Raw genomic sequence first — 22,723 nt, 5'->3', positions numbered from 1 at the left:
TATCCTCATCGTATTCGGCGCGGTGGACCCGTTCCGCGGCGGTCGCTGCACATCGACAACGACGTAGGCGGGAGGTCCTCAGGTGCCCTACGCCCACGCACAAGACTGGACGAAGCCGGGCGGTCTCCGCGACGTGCGCGCTCACGTGAACTCCGTATTTTTTTAACTCGAATGTGTTTTATGCCGGGGTACAGCAAGACCTCAGAGATGCCATATTGCCGCGAACCATGTATTGGGTTTGTTTATTTGTGTTTTGCTTTCGCCGCCCGGCTGCGTCGGCCTGTGTTATCGATGTTGTCTCCGTGCCAAGGGAGGCGCGTCTTCCGTTCTTTCTTTCAGTGCCGCATGTGTTATCTCTTCTGATAGAGAGAGCGTTCCGAACGATTGTGAACAGCCTAGAATAATCTTCGTTGATCTACAGTGTTCTGGATACAATTCGACTATTCCAGAAATAGTCGCGCCGAGTGATAAATTCCCGCTGAGCAGATGCCGCGGCATTGTAATCGCCGACACCAGTCTACGCACGTCACTTTGTTTACTGCTGTTTAGCCGCCTGTGTATTCTTTGAGTTCATAGGGGAGCACAAGTTCGCTCCAATAAACTTGTTTTTTTTCTTCAAGAAAGCTGTGTCGTCTTTGGCTAAGTGACAATATCCGTCACGGAACTGACATCGCCAGAAAAAGTTCCATTTCCGCGTTGGCGTTAGGATAAGAGCCCCTTATCACGGTGGCCGCCACGGGAGGTGGGAAGCGCCTTGGCAACTGGGCAATGAACTGAAGTCTGTGCAGTTCTACGAGCGCACTTTATCTCCTTTACTATAACATTCTATCTTCACGTAATCCTGCCGTCTAGGAGAGGTGAAGCTAAGTAGTACATCATGATAATAATTAACGCCGATAGTTGGCGTTCTGACACGGAAGCTGCGGTGTCTACCGCCCCCTACAATGCGGGTGTGATTGCCCCGTGCACGGTGGAGAAATAACTTCACCTAATACTTGACCGGGGCACCCGGTAAGAAAACTGTTGCGTTAAGGCAGAAAGCAAACAACGCCGACTGGCGAATGTCGCTCTCCTGACTGCTTCGGTGCGACGAGAGATACGCCAGGGGGAAGCGGAACGCCTTCACGCATTCACAGTCCAAGCTACGAATTCTGCCTCTCGTGTTCCACTAGCGCAGCTCGTCGCTACGCAAGCGCCTGCCGTACACACCACGGAGCAGGACCGAAATGGTCACACCTTTGCCGAAGCGACCCGCCAGCAGGGCTTCGCTCGCCAAACACACCTACAAGACTGCTGCCGACCCGCAAATCATGCTCCTTTCGCTGTAGCAGACTATGACTTCACGAAACGATTCGCGGACAACTCGTTTGGTTTCGTTCTCATGGGTTGCGAGCGCTGGGGCGTATCGATCGAAATTACGCATTGCTCCGGCACGTGTAATCTAGTGTGAAATGTTGATTCGCCTAACGGCGCCATACCGACGAGATATAAATAGCGATGTACGAGTTACTATCGACGTACCTTAAACACTCAACCTCTCATGCGAAGGCACATTTTATTGTCGTGCTTTACCCATTCCCAGGAAAGAGGCATCAACCACGTTTTATTTTCTTGATCGCCGGGCAGTCACTGTGAGGCACGTGCTCACGTGCGTTGAGGGTTTTCTGTCTTCGCCGGAAGGATTTTTTCGGCCTAAGCATCTGTGGTGTTAAGAAAAGGAAAAGAAGGGCAAAAAATTTGTAAACTCATATTTTTTAGAAAAATGCAGATTTGCCGAAAAGAATATTAGTCCTTATAATAGCATAAACGGAGATAATTCGTCGAGCAGAATTATTAAAACCAAAAAATCAGCAAAGAACAAAATTTTCACAAAAATGTTCTGACAGACTCAAAAATATGCATCTTATAAATCTCTTCCCAAAACTCACAAGTAAAGAAAAGGGCGCAAAAGCGTTCAAAAAACAAATCGAGCGAGCGAAAAACCCTGTAGCGCCCTGCATTTCCCCAAATATGCTCATTAGGCGAAAACCACACCGGCAATCATTAAAACAACACGAATTTTTATTTATTTATTTATTTATTTATTTATTTATTTATTTATTTATTTATTTATTTGTTTGTTTGTTTGTTTGTTTGTTTATTTATTTATTTATTTATTTATTTATTTATTTATTTATTTATTGTACCCCACCGGGCCATAGGCATTGCAGGGGAGGGGTGGGTTACAAAGTAAAAAAAGAATAACACAATGCTAAGACTATCACAACAAAAAAACATTATATTGCTCATGAATGTAGAATATTAGCTAAATTCTCATGAAAATCGAGGTTATCAATAATGTCCACAATATCACGAGGGGGTTGTTCCATTACCGAGATGTAGGTGGAGAAATGAATGACAGAAGGTTTATCGGGTTGCCTGATTCCAGGCCATCTGTCCGAGGTAGTTATATTCTTTTACTTCTTCCAACGTTTCGTTTCCTAAGCTGAAGAAGACGTTCTCGGCATGCGTATTCCTTATTACTTTCGATGCATTCATATTTATGTTTAGCCCCACGACCGCGCTTTAAGATTATAGTTCCTTCAGCATTGTTTGCATGTGTTTTCCAGTTTCACTCAACAAGACTATGCCATCCGTAAACCTCAAATCACTCAAGTATTTCCAGGTCACCCATAATGCTATGTTTTCCCAGTCAAGCTTTCCAAATACCCCCTCCAGACATGCTCCAGACATTTACATTTGGCGATATGGTAGCTGCCTGTCCTACTCCACTTCGGATTGGAAATTTATCGCGTTGCTTGTAGAGGGTTATTCTGCCCGTTCATTCTTTACAAATATATCTTCTACGGTTCTTATGTAGGTTTCCTCTACTCCGTGGACTTTTAGGGCTTCTAAACAGGCTGCGGTGAGCACGGAATCAAACGCTCTCTCATAATCTATAAATGCCATGTAACTGGGTTTAGTGTACACTGCAGATTTCTCATCACATCGCTGACGACAGGGGTGGGATCCATGATTGAGTACCCTTTCCTAAATCCAGCCTGCTCTCTGGGTTGATGGGAATCACATGGTAAGTGCTGACCCCAGCCACGAGAGAGAAATGCGGCGTAGAATAGGTATAGGATGGGTAGCACTCGGCAAGCACTCCTAAATAATGAAAAGTAAGCTAACTCTGTCACTCAAAAGAAAAATCTACAACCAATGCATGCTGCCAGCGATGACGTACGGCGATGAAACTTGGCGCCTTACCAAAAAACTAGAAAGCAACCTTAGGTCAGCCTAGCGGGCCATGGGACGAATAACGTTAGGAGTACCACTGAAGGACAGGAAACAAGCTACCTGGATCAGAGAACAAACTAGAGCTGATGATAGTATAGCTCAAATAAACAAGAAACGGACTTGAACTGACCATGTTGTGGGACGAAACGGCAACCGGTGGACAATTAGGGTTACAGAATAGATACCAAGAGATGGGTTTAGAAGGAGGGGAAGGCCAATAACACGATGGAGGGATGAAATACTGAACTTCGGGGGTAAAATGTGGACTCGAGCAGCGCAGGAGAGGAGCGGTTGAAGGTCAGTGGGAGAGGCCTTCGTCCTGCAGTGGACCTCAGCAAGCTGGTGATGATATTGACGAGTATGATTCCAGGCAAACTTTGTGAGAGTGATCAATGCGATGGGAAGTATTTGAGGTGGTGGATTTCAATTCAATTCAATTCGGGTTTATTTTTCCCAGAATAAACTGGACGACTTCCTGGCGAAAAGCTGCTTGAACAGATTGACAAATGCCAGGAAGCCGTTACAAGGCACAGCGGACGAGGTACATCAATACAGCTGGAATAAGACACGTTTTTGCTAAGGTTTCACAAACATATTTTATAAAGAATCAAATTTCGGGATAAAGGAAGAGCAACAACCTTTTTTGACTGGATCACAAATAAGAATTAAAAATTTAGATTCATTCCCACGCAGAAAATTTATATACACTTTACACACTCACAATGCAACAAATACGAAAGCAGAAACAAACATGATGTACAACAGACTGTACAGGCACACTGTACATAACCATCACTTCCGGGTGGTGATGTCATTTACGAAACAGGGTTAGACGAAACAGCTTTCGACGAGAACACAACGTAGGTGCGCCAAGTGTACTGCTCATTGCTGGTACGCTTGCACCTAGGTTATATTTGGAGATATTTTGAACGGATTGCATTGTCCTGTACGATTTCGAGTGCAGCTGTTAGTTTGTGGGGAGTGGTATCCCCTATTGGGGCGGCGTACTCTAATTTTGAACGTATTATGGTTGTAAAAAGCAACAGTACGGCGCGTTAAAAAGTTTAGCCTTATATATCTCAGCATACGGTTAGCTTTCTAAGTAACATATGCGATGGTGAGGGACCAGGGCAAGTTCAATGTGATGTGAACGCCGAGGTACTTACAGTAGCCGACCAATTTTTCGGACCTGGAGGGGAACGAAACATAGCCAAAAAAAAAAAAGAATAGTCCGAAAAATCTGTGAGACATTATTCCTGAGACAACTGGCGATTCCTTGGGAAAGTTCGGAATGTCCAGCAAGTCCGAATTTTAGGAGTCCGAAAGAACGGTCGGCAACTGTATACGGGACATGAGATTATAAAGCAGAATTATTAAGAAAATGAAGTGATGGAGTGGTGTTTGTACGGGATACACGCAGTACTTTGCATTTGTTAGTGTTACGCTCCATTCGCATTTAGGACATCTGTTAGCGATACAAGTAAGATCAGACTGAAGAACTGTGCAATCGTTGTCAGTGTTAATTTTTTAGAAACTGCCACACTCGTCAGCGAAAAGATGTCTCCTAGAGGTCACCAGAGAGGAGAGATCGTGAATGCAAATAAGAGCGGAAAAAGTACTGACCCCTGAGGTACACCCGAGTGCACGTGTCGTAGGGGTGAGTTGTAGCTGTTTCCTCTAACGAATCGCAAACAATTAGTAAGAAAACACTGAATCCATTTTAGAAGATTACCAGCAATATTTAGTTGGCGTAGTCTATAGAGTTGGAGTTTATGAGAGGCCTAGACAACAGCTTTGCAAAACAAAATTACAATTTGCATTGGGTGAACCATCAAGAACAGGGTAAAGACTCTGTGTAAAAGTTACCAGCTGAGTTTCACATGAGTATGATTTACAGAAGCCGTGGTGTGCCGACGTAAAAAATGAATTATATTAAAGAAAATTAGCCACATTATAAAAAAACATTCTCGATCAGTTTGCATGTGTTGCTAAGTGAAATCGGGCGACAATTGGCGGTATCGTATTTATTTCCAGTTTTGAGCAGAGGAACCACCTTCCAATTTCCTACGCAGCGGCTAACGTAAATGTATATAGTAATTGTTTGGAAATTTTGGCTAGTAGTATAGATTAATAGGCATTTGTATTTTTCAAAAAAACTTCCAGTAATTAGGTCAAACCCAGGGGATCAATGATTCTGTAAACGGTCAAATAATGGTAATTCTCAGGAACAGCGACAATAAATTGCTACATGACAATATATAAGAAATGTTGCATGGCCGGGAGTTTATCTACAGAAAAGTTAGAAAAGTTATTTACGAAAGGGTCGTTTAAGATTGACGCGCACGGTTCAAAAGGGACAGGATTGTTAGAGGCGTCCTCAAAACCACTGTCATCATGAACTAATGGATTAGTGACTCGAACAGAATTAATTATGGGGGAATAATTGGACGAACAGAATTCTAAAAAAAAGCACGAAAAAGAAATGTTTCTCAGCAGCCATCTGACAAAATAAAAAATATGCATCTGATGCATCTGCCACAGAAGCCAAGAAAAAAGAAAAAGAAGTCCGCAGAAACTTGTTCTAAATACAAATAAACATGACGAAAATAGCGGAAAAACGTGTAACGTAGTGTATTTCCACAAAAATGCAGATTTGGCAAAAAAAGAACAGCTTTAACCGTATAGTAACGCATTTTCATATAATTTGTCGAACAGAATTTTGAAAAACAAAATATAGGACCCAGAAAAATGTTTTCATGTTAATGCTATGAAAATTATGCAAAATCAAAAGAATGCAGCTTACACATCTTTCCCCAAAACAACCCAAAAAAAACAAAACAGTACTCAGAAATACGTTGAAAATATGCATAGAATTGCGAAACTAAAAAAAAAAACGAGTAACGCCCTGAACTTACAAAAATGCAAATTTCACTTGAAGAAGCCCGCAAAAGAGCGTTGGAAGTACGAGTAAAGATAGCGAAAATAGGCCAACTCTGGAGTCCCCTTGCTTCGGAAAACAATTAGCGAAGTAACGGCACTTCATCGGCATAATGGTATATATTTACATCAGTGGCAAAAATAAACCAAAACAAACTGAAATAATAAAACGATCAAACACCTTTCCCTAGTCGAGGCCGTATTTGGCTGTAAAAAACTCACATTCTAGAAAAGCGGAAAAGGAATGCTAGGCAATAGTAGGCAATTCTTTGAAGTTCTGCAAATTTTTTTCGCTTTATTTCTGAGACCGGGCGAATGCCTTATTTATTTTCATGGCCCTTTCCGTCACAACAACGGTAGATATTATGAGACATCAAGATTTCGCGTTAAAAATTTAAACGTTAATAGATGAGCCTTCTTAATTGAGCTCTTCGGCGACATTGGTGCCAAATCAACGAAACCCACATTTCAACGGCTGGTCGGCCTCAGTATCTCCTTTTGTTTACAAATTACCCTGTTTGGGAATACTTATTTAACGCTATTTAGGCCTAAAACAAGTGACTCAATGCGGGAAACCTAAGCAATAAGGATACCCACTCTCTACATTGTCTGTTTAAACATGGTTTGGCTTGGGCATTTTGCCTAAAAGGCAGAGTAATTGGCCGCGTCTCATTTAACTGCAAATGCTGTCAGACGACGGAAGTATTCTTCCGCCCCTGGCAAGTAACTTCCCCACATATCTCCCCGCCCACCTTGCACGCTCTTCCACTCCCGTCTCGCGCCTCCCACAATTAACACGGGTAAATTCTGCTGAAGTGAATTCAATTTTTTAGCGTTGCACTGCTCAGGTGTCATCTGTTTGAATCTGTAGTTACGTTGCGACGCGACAAGGTGCGCGGGCGAGATCTGTCTGTGTATTTTGGGGTCGAACTATTGTTTCCAACGCGTATTTGTTATTCTGAATTGCATGTATCAAGTGCACAGTTATTTTCAATTAGTAACACTGAGAAGCCGTTTTGGACGGGAGATTAGTCTTAATTATTGCCAGCGTTTTGTTTATGCTCTACAATGTTAACAAGCACGAAATATACTAACACATGTGGTTGTTGAAAGGGTTTTGCCTATATGAACTTCCCGTTGCAGAATGCTTTTATCTTTAGATCGAGTGGCGGAATCAACAGACGGACCGGCCAAAATTTGTGTGTTTAAGTAGCTCAAGAAAAACTACAGTTTTAAAACGCCATACACCTAATGCGTGGGCATGCGATATAATTTGAGGCGGATGGCCAACGTTAGCCATAGAGTGATGGCAGCAACAAAACTAGCTCGAAAGCAGTAATTGTACGAGTAAATAAAACCACCCAGCGCGTTGAGCAAATTAAACGAAATACCTCTTGCGCAACAACTGAATCCAGATAAATAAGACGAAACGGCGAGACCCATGAGCACGGATGCACACCTCTCCAAACGCTGCTTTTGCTTCCGGTGTCATTGCCGGGAAACCCCAGGAATTGCGTTTCACCCGATTCAGAACTGCTAGATATTTCGCCACGCCACGTAAGAAACCAAACTGCTCTGACGCATATGCGCCTGCCATTTAACGCAGCCGAAGTTGAAAGATAACGCACAATTCAACTACCCAACAGAACCATCCTGCTCGGATAAGGATGTATATAACTGAAGCGAGTGCTCCTAGTTTATGTGATTGGGCTTCTATATTGCAAAATGAACTTACACTGCGGAACCACACTGGTAGGCAGGCGCAACCCTGTCCGCTTTACAACCAATGTGTTGCAGAGAACATGTGGTATTCTGGTAGAAAGCTAAATCATGCCGTTTTTACGTGGAAAAAATAGAAATTTCTCTCCGTAATTAAAGCAAAAGGTAGCGGGAAGAAGTGGACTCCTATACACCCTGAAATTAAAGATGCTCGCATTTCACCCATCTTTCAGATAAAGTGAGGCGTAAAGTGAGGATATGGGTAGACGGGCAGCTTTAACCGGATTGCATGATGTTCAAACTGGGTTGCGTTTCTTCTGGGCTTCTCTGACTTTGTTTTTCGTTGTTTAGGTAATAAATAATTATTAATGCTACTGTGTTGTACTTATTTCTGATCGGTCGTCTAGCCACCAGAATGTTTTACATATATTACAATGATAACGCTGCTTATATTGCCGAACAGCTGTGTTTTAAGCCCGCTGCACTAACGTGACCTGTGGAATCAGGAGTAGCATCAGTTCTCAATGATGCTAGTCCCCCCTAAACTCAACAGAACCTATCCAGTGGCCGCTTGATACGCCCCGGAAGTACTTGTTCGGAAAACGGCACATAGGGCATCCACGGGAATGCAATTAGCAAGCAGTTTAGGATTAGGCAATAACCGGAAGCTGACTGCTTATTCTTACGTACTGGGTGCCTCGTTAGCTTTCGGTCGCAGGTGAATTTGGCTAAACTTACAAAATTTGCAAAGTGATTGGAAGCTATATTTACTCGGCATGCACTACACTTCTTATGTTCCAGAAAACTGATTGAATAATGTGAGCGGGCCCTATGACTTCGGTATCACTCTGCCAGCGAGTGGTTTTCCTGTCTTGTGACCAGCAAATCCTTGTATTCTATAAGTAATACTGTTGGCTTGTTATACCTACTGCTCTGATTTACCACGAAAGCTGACATTATATATTGATCATCCATAAAGGGCCCTTATTTAAACGATAAAAGTTTTAACTATTGACGAGACAATCACTTTGACTCGGCAGTATACGGAGAGTTTTTAATCATGAAGGGCTGTAATAAAGCGATTACGGTAAATGTGTAAACGGTCAGGCGAATGGTTCTCTGGTGCTCGATATATTGTCACGTGGCTGAAGGAAAGATGACACCAACCACGTCACTGGATTCATAACTAGACAAAGCCCCCGTGTGCCATAATCATATTCTGAGGTTCTTTACTAACAGCAGTAAGAAATGGCAATGATGCAGCCCCCTCCGAAAAAGAATAAACTAATTCCAACAAGCGATGAGTTCGTGACGTGCTTCTTAGTCGCCACTGATGACGAAGGGAAACACATCCGTCATGGACAAACTCTCTTTCAACGTGTTTATTCTATTCCAGCTTAGAATGACCTATGTACATTATCACACCTCTTCAGTATTCTAAGTGTGAACCTCTTTTGATATCCCTAAAAAAGAATCAATAGTTCGTCGACCAGTAACTTGACCGGAGCACTTGCAGAGTAGTGGCCACCAGCGTAATTGCACTAATTTGGAATGAGGGTACAAAGCACGAATTCTATCATCAATCAGCCGCATCGCTCTTTTCAGACCATAGCCATCTGCACGGCTCTACTCAAATATAAAGGAGCAAACGGGAAGCGCAATCAACTAGGCAAGCTAACCCGACATCGCCATGCGGTTGATCAGTCATCTCACTCCTGTAATTGCCGTCGCCGTTGTCCTTGTTTTCGGTAAGTACACCAGTGATTCTTGGCAATTCTGTCACGAGTATAGGGCCTCATCGTGGCGTTCAATAACTTAACGGCAAACGTAACACCTTGACGAAACTAAAAGAAATGTTGACACTGTAAAAGCTTGCTCATTCGATTATCAATGATTCTAGAAATGATTCAATAATCAATGATTCTAGAATCTCTAGAAATGTTTGGAATTTATGGGTACCTCGAACTATATGATTTGCTCTGGGAACGCGTCTTAGAATACATGTTGAATAAATCCCGTTGATTCGAACGCAGGTAGGTACCGCTTCGGATGCTTAGAACTGTATACGGGCAACCGCGCCGGTAGCTTAGCCCCTGACACACTGCCAGAAAAACGTAGGCTCGCCCCGTACACACGTGGCTGCGTTGCCTCATGAACGGAGAGAAGGATGTAGAGAGTACGTCAAATCGGAGAAATACCTATTTCCGCAAAAAACAATGGGTTAAATTGAATAAAACCCTAGTCCTTGCGGATGACGTCGATATAGATGCCAGTGTAGTGGTGTGTGGTGGGCTGACAGATGCGGACATCGGTTCCCAGCTCAGAGGCTGTTCCTCGTCGTCACTGCGAGAGACGAGGAGGGGAAAAAAGTGGAGCATCAGCTTGCCTCCGCTGAGGAATTGAGGGCCGGATTGAATGCCGCCTGTTTCCTCCATTTTATAGGAGGTAAAAGTCACACCTTACGCCCCATTCGCTTGTACAAGCAAAACGTGCTTGAGGTCCCCTTCACGAGCAAATGCAGGGTGCAGTTTTGGAGTTCATCAACCCTCAACTTGTTGGCACGTTCCAATGCTTTCAAGACGCAGTGCAGTGCTATTTTTCTTCACTTTTGTTAGTTCGAGCTTCTATCAATTTGGAATAAGACAGCTTCTCCTGCGGTTCGAATTAACGAGCGTTTACATAATCAGCTCAGTAGTCCCTGCGGTCCCTTGAAGTAGCAGGTGCTTTCAGCGAAGGGACCACTCAGTTAACCTCTTCTGGGACAATACCTTGCTAATCCTAATGGGCCACCAAATAGTGCAATGTAGTTGCCGAGTATCCCCATGAGAATGTACTTCGTACGTGATAAATAATAGATACCCTATCTTGAGTGAAAAACCCCAGCCAGGCCGTTTCAAGAGTGCGACAACCGTGTTTTCAAAAGTGCGACGAAGCTCCTGCACTCCCCTCCGGAACAACGAAGAAGTTGACATCGAAAGCCATGAATTCGGTAATTCCGACGTGCAACGTTCATCGACATAAAGTGATTTATTAAAAATTGAAGTCCCTTTGTCCCTTTCCCAAGAGAAACGTGGGTAACACGCGAAACTTTCTCCTATGCAACCGGAGTCGAAGTCTAAAATCCAAAGGGTTTTTACCGGGTCGAAATGGCGCAGTCGGATAGATGTCGCCTTCATAACGTGAGGGGCTCAGGTTTGATTCCGACCATAGAAGCGGTTTTTAGCACGTAGCATTCTTTGCCGTGCAACCACGCAGACTGGACCGTGTAACGCCCTGAATTCCCACAAAACTGCATAATTGACGCAAGTAACACATTTATTCGCTATAATAGCGCAAATAGAGATAATGTGTGTGAGAGAATTTTGAAAAACCAATTATAGGAAAAATAAAAAAATAACGATTTCACAAAAATAAGTTGAACAATAAACAATACGCATCATATATATCTTCAGAAACCGAAGGGTACACAGAAAACGCTACAAAGAACGTTTTCCAATGCAAGCAAGAAAATAACGAAAATGAGCAAACCACGTAACTCCCTCCTTTTCCGCAGACACAGAAAAGTGGCAGAAGTTACAGCTATAATCGTTATGACGGCGCAAGTGGACATGTTTGGTCGAACAGAAGTTTGAGAAACCAGAAAATAAAAATATTGAAAATGTAATAATTTCTCAGAAATGACCTGCCGAAATAAAAAATATGCATCTTATACCTGCCCGCCAAATAAGGAATACCGAAGTAAAAACATCTCGGAAAAAAGTTTGAAATACGGATAAAAAATAACAAAAACGGAGAAACCCTGCACTATGCCTTGCATCTGCGGAAAATGCATAATTGGTGAAGCAATGGCACTTAATCGCTAACATGCTATATATTCCATTCGTTGACCACATGAAACAAAAGAATACTTAAATACAGTAAAATAACCCAACCTCTTCGGCTATTCACCGCCAAATCGGGCTGTCCAGAACTCACATTCAAGACAAGCGGCGTCAGAATGCTGCCCTTTAGTAGCCAGTTCTCTGAATTTCAGCATTTTTGTTGAAGCACTTGATATATCTCTTAAAGCGAAGTGCAAAGTTGGCTCTTCTGAACTGACTTTTTTGTGACCAATGACGGCGTCAGTGCGGTATGAAAATATTCTAATAAAGGGAAATTGCAGGAAATCAATTACCGAGAATTATTTTGAAAGCTACCGGGTTACAAACCTCACAGATAAAGTTGTGCCTTCCCTTCATTGCTGAACAACGAACAATATCATCGATATGGATAAAGAGTGATATTTTTTGCGTGTCTTTCGGCGGTTCAGAATGATATGACAATTGAAAAGAAAGCTTTTGATGTGAGATTATGTCCACTCTATGCGAAAGTTCGCTTGGAGAATATTCCCGTGGGAACATGGTTCCAAGATATTTTAAAGAAGCATACTAGGCTGTCTGAGGGTTCACTGATTATTAGGTATACAAAATGCTGTCTGTATGCCGCTTGTGCACTTCTCACTGTGACGAAGTGACGAATAATTTCACGTGTCTTTCCCTCTGAGTGATCAAACTGAAGCGTGATCACTAAGGAAGTCATCATTTAGGTTTGATGTGTCCGGCCAGGTTGAAAAATAAGACTCTAACCAACAAAGAAGGCAAAGTGAAGAATTATGCACGGATTTCAATTTCTCGCAGCACTAGGAAGTGAAAATACCGAACCCCAGCACAGAAAATCGAAAATATGTTTCAGGCAGAAGATAAGAGCTGACGGGGCAGGGCGTCGATGCCTGACCTAACCCTCGAAGTCCCTGGGAGCACACACCGCTCGTTCTATGAGGCTTGCGCAGTGGGTGCGAGAGCGGTGCTTTGTCATTTTCGGAGGCGCTACTGCAGATTATTTAAATATTGTTCCGGCTGGATGTGACTCCGTCTAGATATCGCATCAGCCAACCTCATTTCTCGCCCATTGCGCCTGTCACGTGGAAAGCGTAGATATAAGGGACGAACGGCAAGACGTTTTCCCTTAAAACAAATTACGTACAATATTGTCGTTTCTAGCGATGGTCTCGTACTTTAGTTCACCCATGAAAGGGCTACTGAAAGGAGGGATTAGACAACGCAAGCATTAAAGATGTGCTGTCGGACGTTACAAGCCGTCAGTTTCCTCAAAACACAAATAACCAGTTTGTCCCCCGGAAGCACCCCACCAAAACGTATTACACATAAAACAAAGATTAGAGCAATTTCTAGAAAATAAAAAAAAGATATATTTCAATAAACTGTAGAAACCACGTTGCGCTCTAGTAACATTTATTACAAACAACCGTATTATTACATTTTTGTTCACAAATTAAAATTTTACAGCCAAGCCCTTTCCTTAAGTTACAATATTTCTAGGACCCCGCTAATTATTGCAAGTGTTTTGAACAAGCAAAAAAAAAAACCTGAGTAGCAGCCGGCTTCTTGTAATCCCTTCGGAATCCCTGTTATGAAAGGAACATCTAGGTTCACACTCACAGCCAGTGTAGTCCGAGCTCCGACTGCACTGGTTGTGAGGCGCGGGGACATAACACACCGGATTCAGCATCTACCACAATGCCGCAAGTACCCTTGTAACAAATTCTTAAGCGATATGTTTTACTCCGGGTACAAACCAAGGAAGTGCCAGGTAGCGCAACTGTCACCTTGAAGCTAAGCTTAGGTCAAGGAAGCGTCTCGTGCTGTTTCGCGGCTCCGACAAAAGCGCCACCGACGATGCTTCGGTCGCCAGATGAAGCAGTATTAAAATTTAAAGCCGTTCCACTCAATGTGAAAGCCGTCGGACGTGCAGAACAGTGATTCGCCATAATGGGCTGTGGCGCCGTTATGCGCTCACTGCTACCACCCAACGCAATTCAAATTTCCCGATTTCGCAGTGTTCGTGCGCCCCCTGCATGAAACTGCGCCAACGAGAGTTCTGTTCTTTTTGTGCTTGCTTTTCCTCCCGCACGTGCCGACGTTGCACTGCCACTTATTTACGCTTACTATCGTAGAAACCAACCCAACGAGCGTTCTTAACTAAATGAACGCGGACGCTGGTGGTTAATTACGTATGTTTTGCCTCAAATGTACCTGCAGTATACTTGGCGCTAAACAACGGGGAGATGTATGACAAGCGTCAGCGGTTCAAAAGTTTCTAACGCTTATGACTATATTGTTACGTGGCGACAACGGCGAGAACACTTGACAATATAGTCATAAGCGTTCGAACCTCGCCAACCGCTGGCGCTGGTCATACATCTCCCCGTTGTTTAGCGCAAAGAAAACTGCAGGTACATTTGAGGCAAAATATACGTACTTAAACACCAGCATTCGCGTTCATTTAGTTGAGAAAGCTCGTTGGGTTGGTTTTTACGATAGTAAGCGTAAATAAGTGGCAGTGCAACGCCGGCACGTGCGGGAGGAAAAGCAAGCACAAAGAGAGCAGTACTCCCGCAGGCGCAGTTTCAGGGAGGGGGCGGACGAATATTTGACGAATATTTGCAATGATGTATTCACATGGATGATATATGTACAAGAGGTCATTGAAGAGCTCACGCCCGTCCCACCCTCCTCGTCGGTGTCGGTGGAGGTTGATTGCTCCATAAGGTAATGTCTACCTATGTGTTTCGTTGCAATATAAACCGCTTGGCTTTCGAAGCTTCTCGGTTACGACGAAACGCCGTGTGGCTCTAGTTGGGTTTAGCGAGGGAGCCACGACGACAAGGCAAACCCCCAAAGTGCTCTGCACTTAAAAATATACTTGGAATGGCATCTAAACAGGTGCTGTCCACATGCGACGCTGTCGAGGGCTAGCAGCGTGGTGACTGCTGCTACAATAAGTGACAATTGAAACCACGCCTCATGTCCTTGCGAGGCAAGCGCGTGTTGTTTGTCGGCGCAAAGAAATGTTTGAAAAACTGTCTGTACGCAACCAATTCGGAATGGCGTGCAATCGAAGCCTCGTTCCAGGGCTATTTCTACTTATGCATGAGGTTCGTAAATTTTTATACCAGTACCACCACCTGCCAGCAGTCGTTGGGACAGGATGGATTTCTCTTCTCGCTGTACAAATAAGAGAAACAAGGGAAATACTTTGTTGCTTTCCGAAGGTAAAGGCGCTGATGCGCTAGCTGCCTTGGTAATGCGGTGGGCGAGTGAACTGTCACAACGAAAATTGCTGAATGGGGGCATTCATTACTATCAGTTATATATTATTCACGTAATGTTAGGGCTTTAACTAACGATTTGCTACACGCTGAAGTCAAAAATGACAAGTGTTTGTTTCTGGCATTCGTCTATTAATGGGAATGTTGGATTGGTGTCGGAGAACTGCGAGCAGAAGTACTTAAATTTCCTGCTATTACTAGCCATTACTTGAAATTACATGGAATGGTTCCAAAGACATCCGTTTGCTTCGAACTGTTTCAAATGCTGCGAATGCGCAATCACACGCAGTTGGGATATAAGTTGACGCCGACCTTTGAAGATGGTTTTTTTTTTTGTTGAATGGTGCATCGCATAAAAAAAAGTTTTACCACTTCAGAGGAAGTGCGTCTACGTTTTATCTCAGAAATTGGGTTGGCGTTCAGTTGGTGGCTGTTAATCGAACACCAATGAAACAAAGTCAATCTCGACGCAAAGAAGTGAAACAAAAAATGCATGTGTAAGAACCTTTGGTGCTGTTTTATGGTAGTACTTAAATTTCCAGTAATGGGGCAAGAGGCTACTTTTTTAGAAACCTACGGTGCCAACCTGGGTAATTTTAAGTGTGGATCTTACCTACAAGCACATAAGCAACATTTATGTTCAAACAGGAACCATTCTGCGTTGTTGTTACTATGCTTGCGAAGCAAAAAATGCATCAAGATAAGACGCCCGATTTTCTCAACCATAATATTCATTATGTGAAAAGTGGGAACATCGGCTCATCTCTACGTAAGTCATAATGATTAATACGGCCTACAGATGTGCAGCCAGTCAGAATTGCGCACACCTTCAACAAAGCCTCCTGGTAATTGCAAGAACTGAAGCAGCCGCCGCCGACTACATTAGCTTAATATTATTTTGCGATGTTCCCAATTTTCAAATTATGTTGCCAATAATCCAACTGGTAGTTTACAGTCACACGAACATCTAACCTCGATGCGGTTTGCGGGGTTTTTTTGCTCTAAATGCCTTATCAGCCAAGCGAATTAAAGTGGTAAAGATCTATTGGTATGTGAAATCACGGACAGCAGCCGTATGTAAAAAAGTTAGTTTACGTATAGGCGAGATGTGAATCTCACCCGCGTTGTATTCAAGGAGAAAAGGTGAAGGCGAATATTACAAATTTGTACATGCCATTGGCCTCAGTGCCAAAGCCATAAAGTTGCTCAGCAAGCAGTTGAAAAAAAAACTGCGGTGGCTGTTTCATTTAGGAAACTAGCAACAAATCAGTAACAATTTGGCTGAGCATATATATAGCCGAGATCTAGCCCTAGAGCATGAATCTCCAATTTGAATTTAACAGCCTTCACATCTGTAACTTTCTATTTAGAGTGTTACTACCTTGGTATGTGTACTATGTTGAGGAATCTATTTTCTGGACGATACCATATGAAGTTGCGCACCATATTCCAAATTTCTGGTGCCGTAGACCGTAAGGGGGGTGAAAGGCAATATGAGACGCGCCTGAGATTGCCTGCTCATTTCTTTTCCAGCCTGCAACCAAGAAAAAAATATGGGTGAACGGAATAGTGGCATTTCATTGCAATTCGATTGAAACAAACTTTAGTCACCAATAAGAGATGAAATTATAGCGCCCCGTTAAATTCTCTCCTCCTCTTCATTGTCTTTAATGGTCTTTTCGTTTCCGCCCCCCAGCAATGTCTTTATCCGATGCTGGACCCCGTGAGTATCTCGCTTTTCCAGTCATTATCCTGAAAATTGTGTTTTGTGTTGTTCATTTTTTCCACGTCCTACGCTCTAAAAGTTTAACTTGCGCGGTACACTTCTGGACGCTAAGTTATCGGCAACACATTTATTTATTTATTTATTTATTTATTTATTTATTTATTTATTTATTTATTTATTTTTTTTTTTTTTTTTTATAGCCTACAGCGACCAACTTTGCGCTATATAGTGGGGGTCACAAAACCACAAAACATGATATAGGATGTGGATATCGTTATGACCAAAAACTAACAAGTAAGCCTCTCAACACTGGACGGCCACTGTTAGCATCCACCGTGGTGCCGCGTAATTCGGGCCAACAGAGCCAAATACTTCCCTAGTGGCACTTGGCGTCTGAAAAACGTTGCATTAATCGTTATGGCAACGATTGGCGAGGAAGGAAAACAGGTTGGTGACGTCGCGGGAGCTGCTGACATAATTTTTCCGGGTCAGCCTAACCGGGCCCCCGCCACAGACGCTCGCCCAACTTTCGCGCCTGCCGCCGGTCCCTGCCGGTCGCCGCCGGTCCCTGCCGGTCGCCGCCGGTCGCAGCGGCGGCCGATGCCCCGAAAAGGCCGTGGCCGGTCGTTTGGTATGTGTGTGCAGTGTGCAACTGGCATAATAATTGAACGAAGAAAACACGCAGAAAAAAACCAGAGAAAGAAAACCAGAGAAGAAACCACAGGAGAAATCCAGAGAAAGCCCAGAAAATACACTGTAAACAGAAATACAACAAAAAATAAAAATATCCAGCCATGACCTCCGTTCAGATGATGAACCAGTAAAGCTCATGCGTTAAGACGGTGTCTTACGCACGGCCCGTCGTCTACACGGCTTTAAGTAACGCAAGGCTGGTGTTTCCAATTCACGGGTTGGCGGTGCTGGATCCGTACCAGTGTTGCGCAATGGGCATCACCATTCTATACGAATGCCATTCCAGGAATTGGAACCTGTCTTGATTCCATTGCTTTCAATTCCTCGGAAGGACAGAATTTAGCCCATTCCCACTGCTATAATGGGCGGGAAGTTCAATTGCATTCCTTTAACTCCTCTACGTAAAAGCTGCAACACGTACTCTATCGAGTTACCCAGAAACGCCACATGAATTTCAAGTTGTCATCGATTCACGTTGTCAGCTAAATGGCCCCCGGGGGCCATTTAGCTGACCATTTCCGCCGCTGCTTGTGCGCTCTACAATGTGTTCCACTTTACGAGAAGACACAAATATTGCGTTGTTTTAAGGACTAAGCCAGCCGTGAATTGTTTGAAGCGTGGCGCATCATGAAAGGCGGTGATAAGTGTGTAAGGACGGCATCTATTAGTTTGTCAAAAAAAGAAATAGAGTATCTGAATGCGAACTTGCCACGTGTGTAATGGAATGCACCACTTGACCCTGTCATGATTTTTCTTTGTATTTTGAGCATGTTAAGGCATGCGAGCTGCTGTATATATATTTTGATACGTGTAGTAAAAATTCAGTTGATGTGTCTAGCACTAGACATGTGTGTTCTCTACTTTTGTTCCGCCCTTACCGGGCTACTTAACCATGTTTTACTGGGCCGTACCGCCCGGCGCTATCACGTGAGCTGTGATTCAAGAAGTAGCCCGCTGCAGACACGGTATGCTGTGATAAATTCAACCAATCTCTCTCCGCTTACGCCTCCAAGTATCCAGCGGCCGGGGTTTTAGAGTTTTAGAATAGCGTACGCAGCCGTACGCAAAGAGTTAGTGACCGTTTTAGGGGCGAAGCTCCTTAAGGCGTGGGTCTGTCCATCCTCGACGTATGTATGTAGCCACCTCTACTTTAGTTCTTGGATTGTTTACTAGATGGCGTGGCTACCTCTAGTTTAGTTCTTGGATTGTTTACTAGATGGCGGTACTTGTATATGATGAAAAGATGCGCTTGGATTGTTTACTAGATGGCGGGGAGCGTTGTAATAAAATCCGTTCGCTGTTGGCGCGCGCTCGGAGTCGCCCGATGGATAAGGCTGCAGATGTGCGAGCCCGCGAGGCAGAAGCGCTCCGTGAAGCTGCGCGACGCCGCCGCCAAGATCCTGCCGTACGAGAGCGGGAGGCCGAAGCGTGTCGTCTGGCTGCGCGACGACGCCGCCAAGATCCCAGCGTTCGAGAACGAGAGGCCCAAGCGTCACGGCAACGACGCGAGGACCCTGCCGTACGCGAAGCGGCACGGCTGCGGCGCGAAGAGGATCTCCAAAACGTCAGAGAACGGGAAGCGGCGAGAAAGCACGCGTATCGGCAGGCAGACCCCGATGCAGTGAGAGCTCGTGAGGCGTCTGCAAAACGCATCAGGCGAGCTCAGCCCCAAGGTGCCGACGCGCGGTTTAAGCGAGACTTTCTAGACGTTACGTTCGGACACAGATGTAGTGGGCGAACTTTCACTGAAGAGTCACGGTTTTACCGATGATTTCCCCTCAGGAGCTTCGCCCACTCATCATCATTCACCCCGTGGATATGCTGTGAATTTTTTTTTACTTTGCCTCGCTCGCACTCGCATGCGCCGTACGCAAAGCTGGTTTTTTAGGTGGCGGAAGACGAGCGGACGCTATATCAGAAAAATAGCGTGCGTACGCGAGGCTGCTTGCGCCCTAGTACGGATTCTTGGGCAAGTTGGTGTGGCGATCTTGACGAATTCATAGCGCAAAAAGAATGAGGGCAGAGAGAGAACACACAACACAGCGCCAACTTCCAACTAATTTTATTTCACACAAACGTACATATATGTATCCCCAGCCTACCGCAATCACTTCCCGCTCTCAACTCCAATGCTGACGTGTTGCAGTCACGTGCAGAAACGTTGCCTCCTTATCTGACAAATTCACTGACGGCACGCTCACACAGGAAAATCCCGCTTTACTAATCAAATCTGCCTCTACTATTTCTCTTACTTTTTGTTCCTTGTGTTTAGACCGTATCACACATTGGTCAGACCGTGGCACGCAGCCGCAGTCGTGGCAGTGAACAGACAAATGGCCATCCCTGTATTTGCTGACATTCCGTCTGTGCTCGCCTAACCTGTCGTTAAGACATCGGCTGGTCTGGCCTATATAACGCTTCCCACACGAAAGGGGAACATCATACACCACACAGACTGCGCACTTAACACATGGTTTCCTATGTCCTTTTACACACCCAACCGGTGCTTTACGGAAGGGGTTAGTCAACTTGCAAATTTTGTTCAATTTGTTAGGTGCAGAGAAAACAACCTTTACGTTCATACGATTCGCAATCCTTTTCAGACGGGGAGACGTATTGTGCAGATATGGAATTACTGCTACTTTTTTCTTTTCACCCTCCTGTGACCTGCCCTTCCCCTGTTCTAAATTCTTGAGGTTACTCTCAGCCACCGATAAGAGAATGGCCGCCGGATACCCAGTAGCGAGCAAGCGCTCCGTTTGCTCTTTGAAGTTGTGTTCTCTCTGTCCTCGTTCTTTTTGCGCTATGAATTCGTCGAGATGCTTGTGCATTGCTTTGTTTCGAACACAGCGGAGAAAAGCGCGATGACACTCCATGGTTCCGCTCTTCTATGGGAAGTAATTACCTCTAATGGACTAGGTTCTTTGCTGTTGTGTTTTTAAATACGTCGCAGAGTTTCACGTCACACTTCCACAGCGCTGCGTCGTCCTAACATCAGTGACTGTGTGAACGCAGCTTTGCAACCATGCCAGAGACCGAAGCTGCGTGTTGGTTGTGGGCGCATTCGTTTGGCCATAATATGCGAAGTTGTACTTCTGCGGGTGGACTGCGCTTAGCATGCTTCAGATGATCTTTCTCTGCCGACGTACTAGTCAACCTCGCATCGGGTATGTACAGGGTACACTTAAAAGACCTTTTTGCTTGCGAGCCAGAGTTAAGTGACTTGCTTTTCTTCCCCGCGAATGGCCAGATGTGAGTGCTGAATTTGCGACGAGCAGGAGGCAAGCGATCCCCTGTTAATCGCTGTTCAGACTTGCAGCGCATGTCGTGTCGATGTGTTTTTTTTTTTTTTTTTGAAACGCATCTCTTGAATGTTTTGAAGTTGAACACAGTTGACAACCCATTTTCTGGTTTCGTAATTTTTCGGTCATGCTCTGTTATTCTGACTTTTTCACGGCACCAGGACATTTAGCTTTTTGCGGGAAGATTGGCTTTTTCAGACTGCCCAATTTTTAGGACATTTTCGGGGTCCGTCAAAGGTCCGAATTATCCGTCGTCGAGTGTACAATGCTTACTTCAAACCCGGACTTTTGGTTCAGCAAGTTGTGTGAGATTGCACAAAACAAGTTCCATGGGGATTCAACGTTGCCTTTATGGCAAACTATAAAAGCGTAGCACAGGACGAGGGACAATCACTCAAAGAAGGCACACATAGTGTCCTGTGTGTTTTCTTTGTGATATACTTACCCTCGTCTTGTACAGCGCTTTAATACTTCGCCATGTACCAGGTCATCCAAATCATTACTGTGCTGTGCTTCCTTTATGGAGCGCAGTCAGGCAAAAGAAGATTCAGATCATGTTGTGGCCGTTTAGCATTCCCTCATGACGGAAAAGCGTGTGTTTGCACATGTTCGCTTACTCGTAAAATGTGCAGGCACTCATGCCCTCCGCAGGCAATAAGCCGATGCGCGAGTCGTTTGCAATCTACTCAAGAGATAGAGCCATGAGCGTTTGTCTTTCGCCACGCCTAACTGGTGAGGCGATATGCTAAAACTTCCGTCGCAGAGTTAACGTAGCGTGGCGCAATAATTCAGCGTTTAGCGTACGCATAATGAACAAGCGTTATACTAAAACTCCCGGTTGTCACGTTGACGCTACTATTCCAGCACTGGCCCCCGCCACTGCCCGCCATTGTTGGTTGTATACGCTTAACGCAGTATCTCGGGACGCGCACCGTCAGCAGAAAAAAAGATAAACCTGGGCACACTCTCTCCCCTTATTTATACTGTTCTCCAAACTGAATTTTCAAGAATGTTTGTCAGGTTACCTAGGGAAAGTTTTCTTCATACACAGAAACACCAGATTGTTTTTTCGCCTAGCCAATAAATGTTCCATATGAAAAAAAGCAAAAACAGGTCAACCGCCTAAAAGCTGACTTTTTTAAAAAATAGATATTTGGCTCATGTAACACGCGTATTCCATAAAACCGCGTAAATCATGACAATTGAATGAATTGAACTTTGAACCACCAGAAAAATAAGTAATTATATGTATTTCCAAAATAAAGAAATGAAATAAAAATTTCCATCTTACACATCTCTAAAAAAGCAGACTAAAATAAAGAAGCCCACAAAAAGAACGTTCTCTACACGAATAGCAAAAGCAAAAGCAGGTCAACTGTGTGATGACCTGCATTACACGGTTAGTTGATTCGGGACGTTACTGCTGCGTCGATACATGTGATTGCTATGGGACCAGAGTGACATAAAAATAAAATTTTGGGGTCTATCATCATGTACTGGCTCATCGTGCCCCGTTTTCCGAACTCCTGATTTTTTTTATGACAACGCCTTCCAGGACGCCAAAGATTGGATCAAACAGAACAGCCAGTGGCTGAACAGCGAGCTGTAGCAGCAGACCGGTGCTACTAGAGGCTGAAAATTTATTTACGGGTAACTTCTCGCAACCGGGGTGTCAATAACCCACCCGCCCTTCCACCGTTTGGGTACTGCTTGGAAGGCTACCAGCTGTCTTTTTGCCCTTGGCTTGCGACTCCAGACGGCCACAGATTAGTTGAAGACATATGAAAGCGTTACAACCTCAGGGAAGGTGTTTTTTCGTTGAGCGCGCAAGCGGATCTGCTGGATACACAGGAAAGCAAGGTGCGTGCCCCTACAAGATGAATGAGGGGTAAGATTTTT

Source organism: Haemaphysalis longicornis, unplaced genomic scaffold (genome assembly GCF_048455015.1).
Source record: "Haemaphysalis longicornis isolate Haplotype H1 unplaced genomic scaffold, Haemaphysalis longicornis Haplotype H1 scaffold_4, whole genome shotgun sequence".
Taxonomy (NCBI): Eukaryota; Metazoa; Arthropoda; class Arachnida; order Ixodida; family Ixodidae; genus Haemaphysalis; species Haemaphysalis longicornis.
This window is presented reverse-complemented; position numbering follows the sequence as displayed.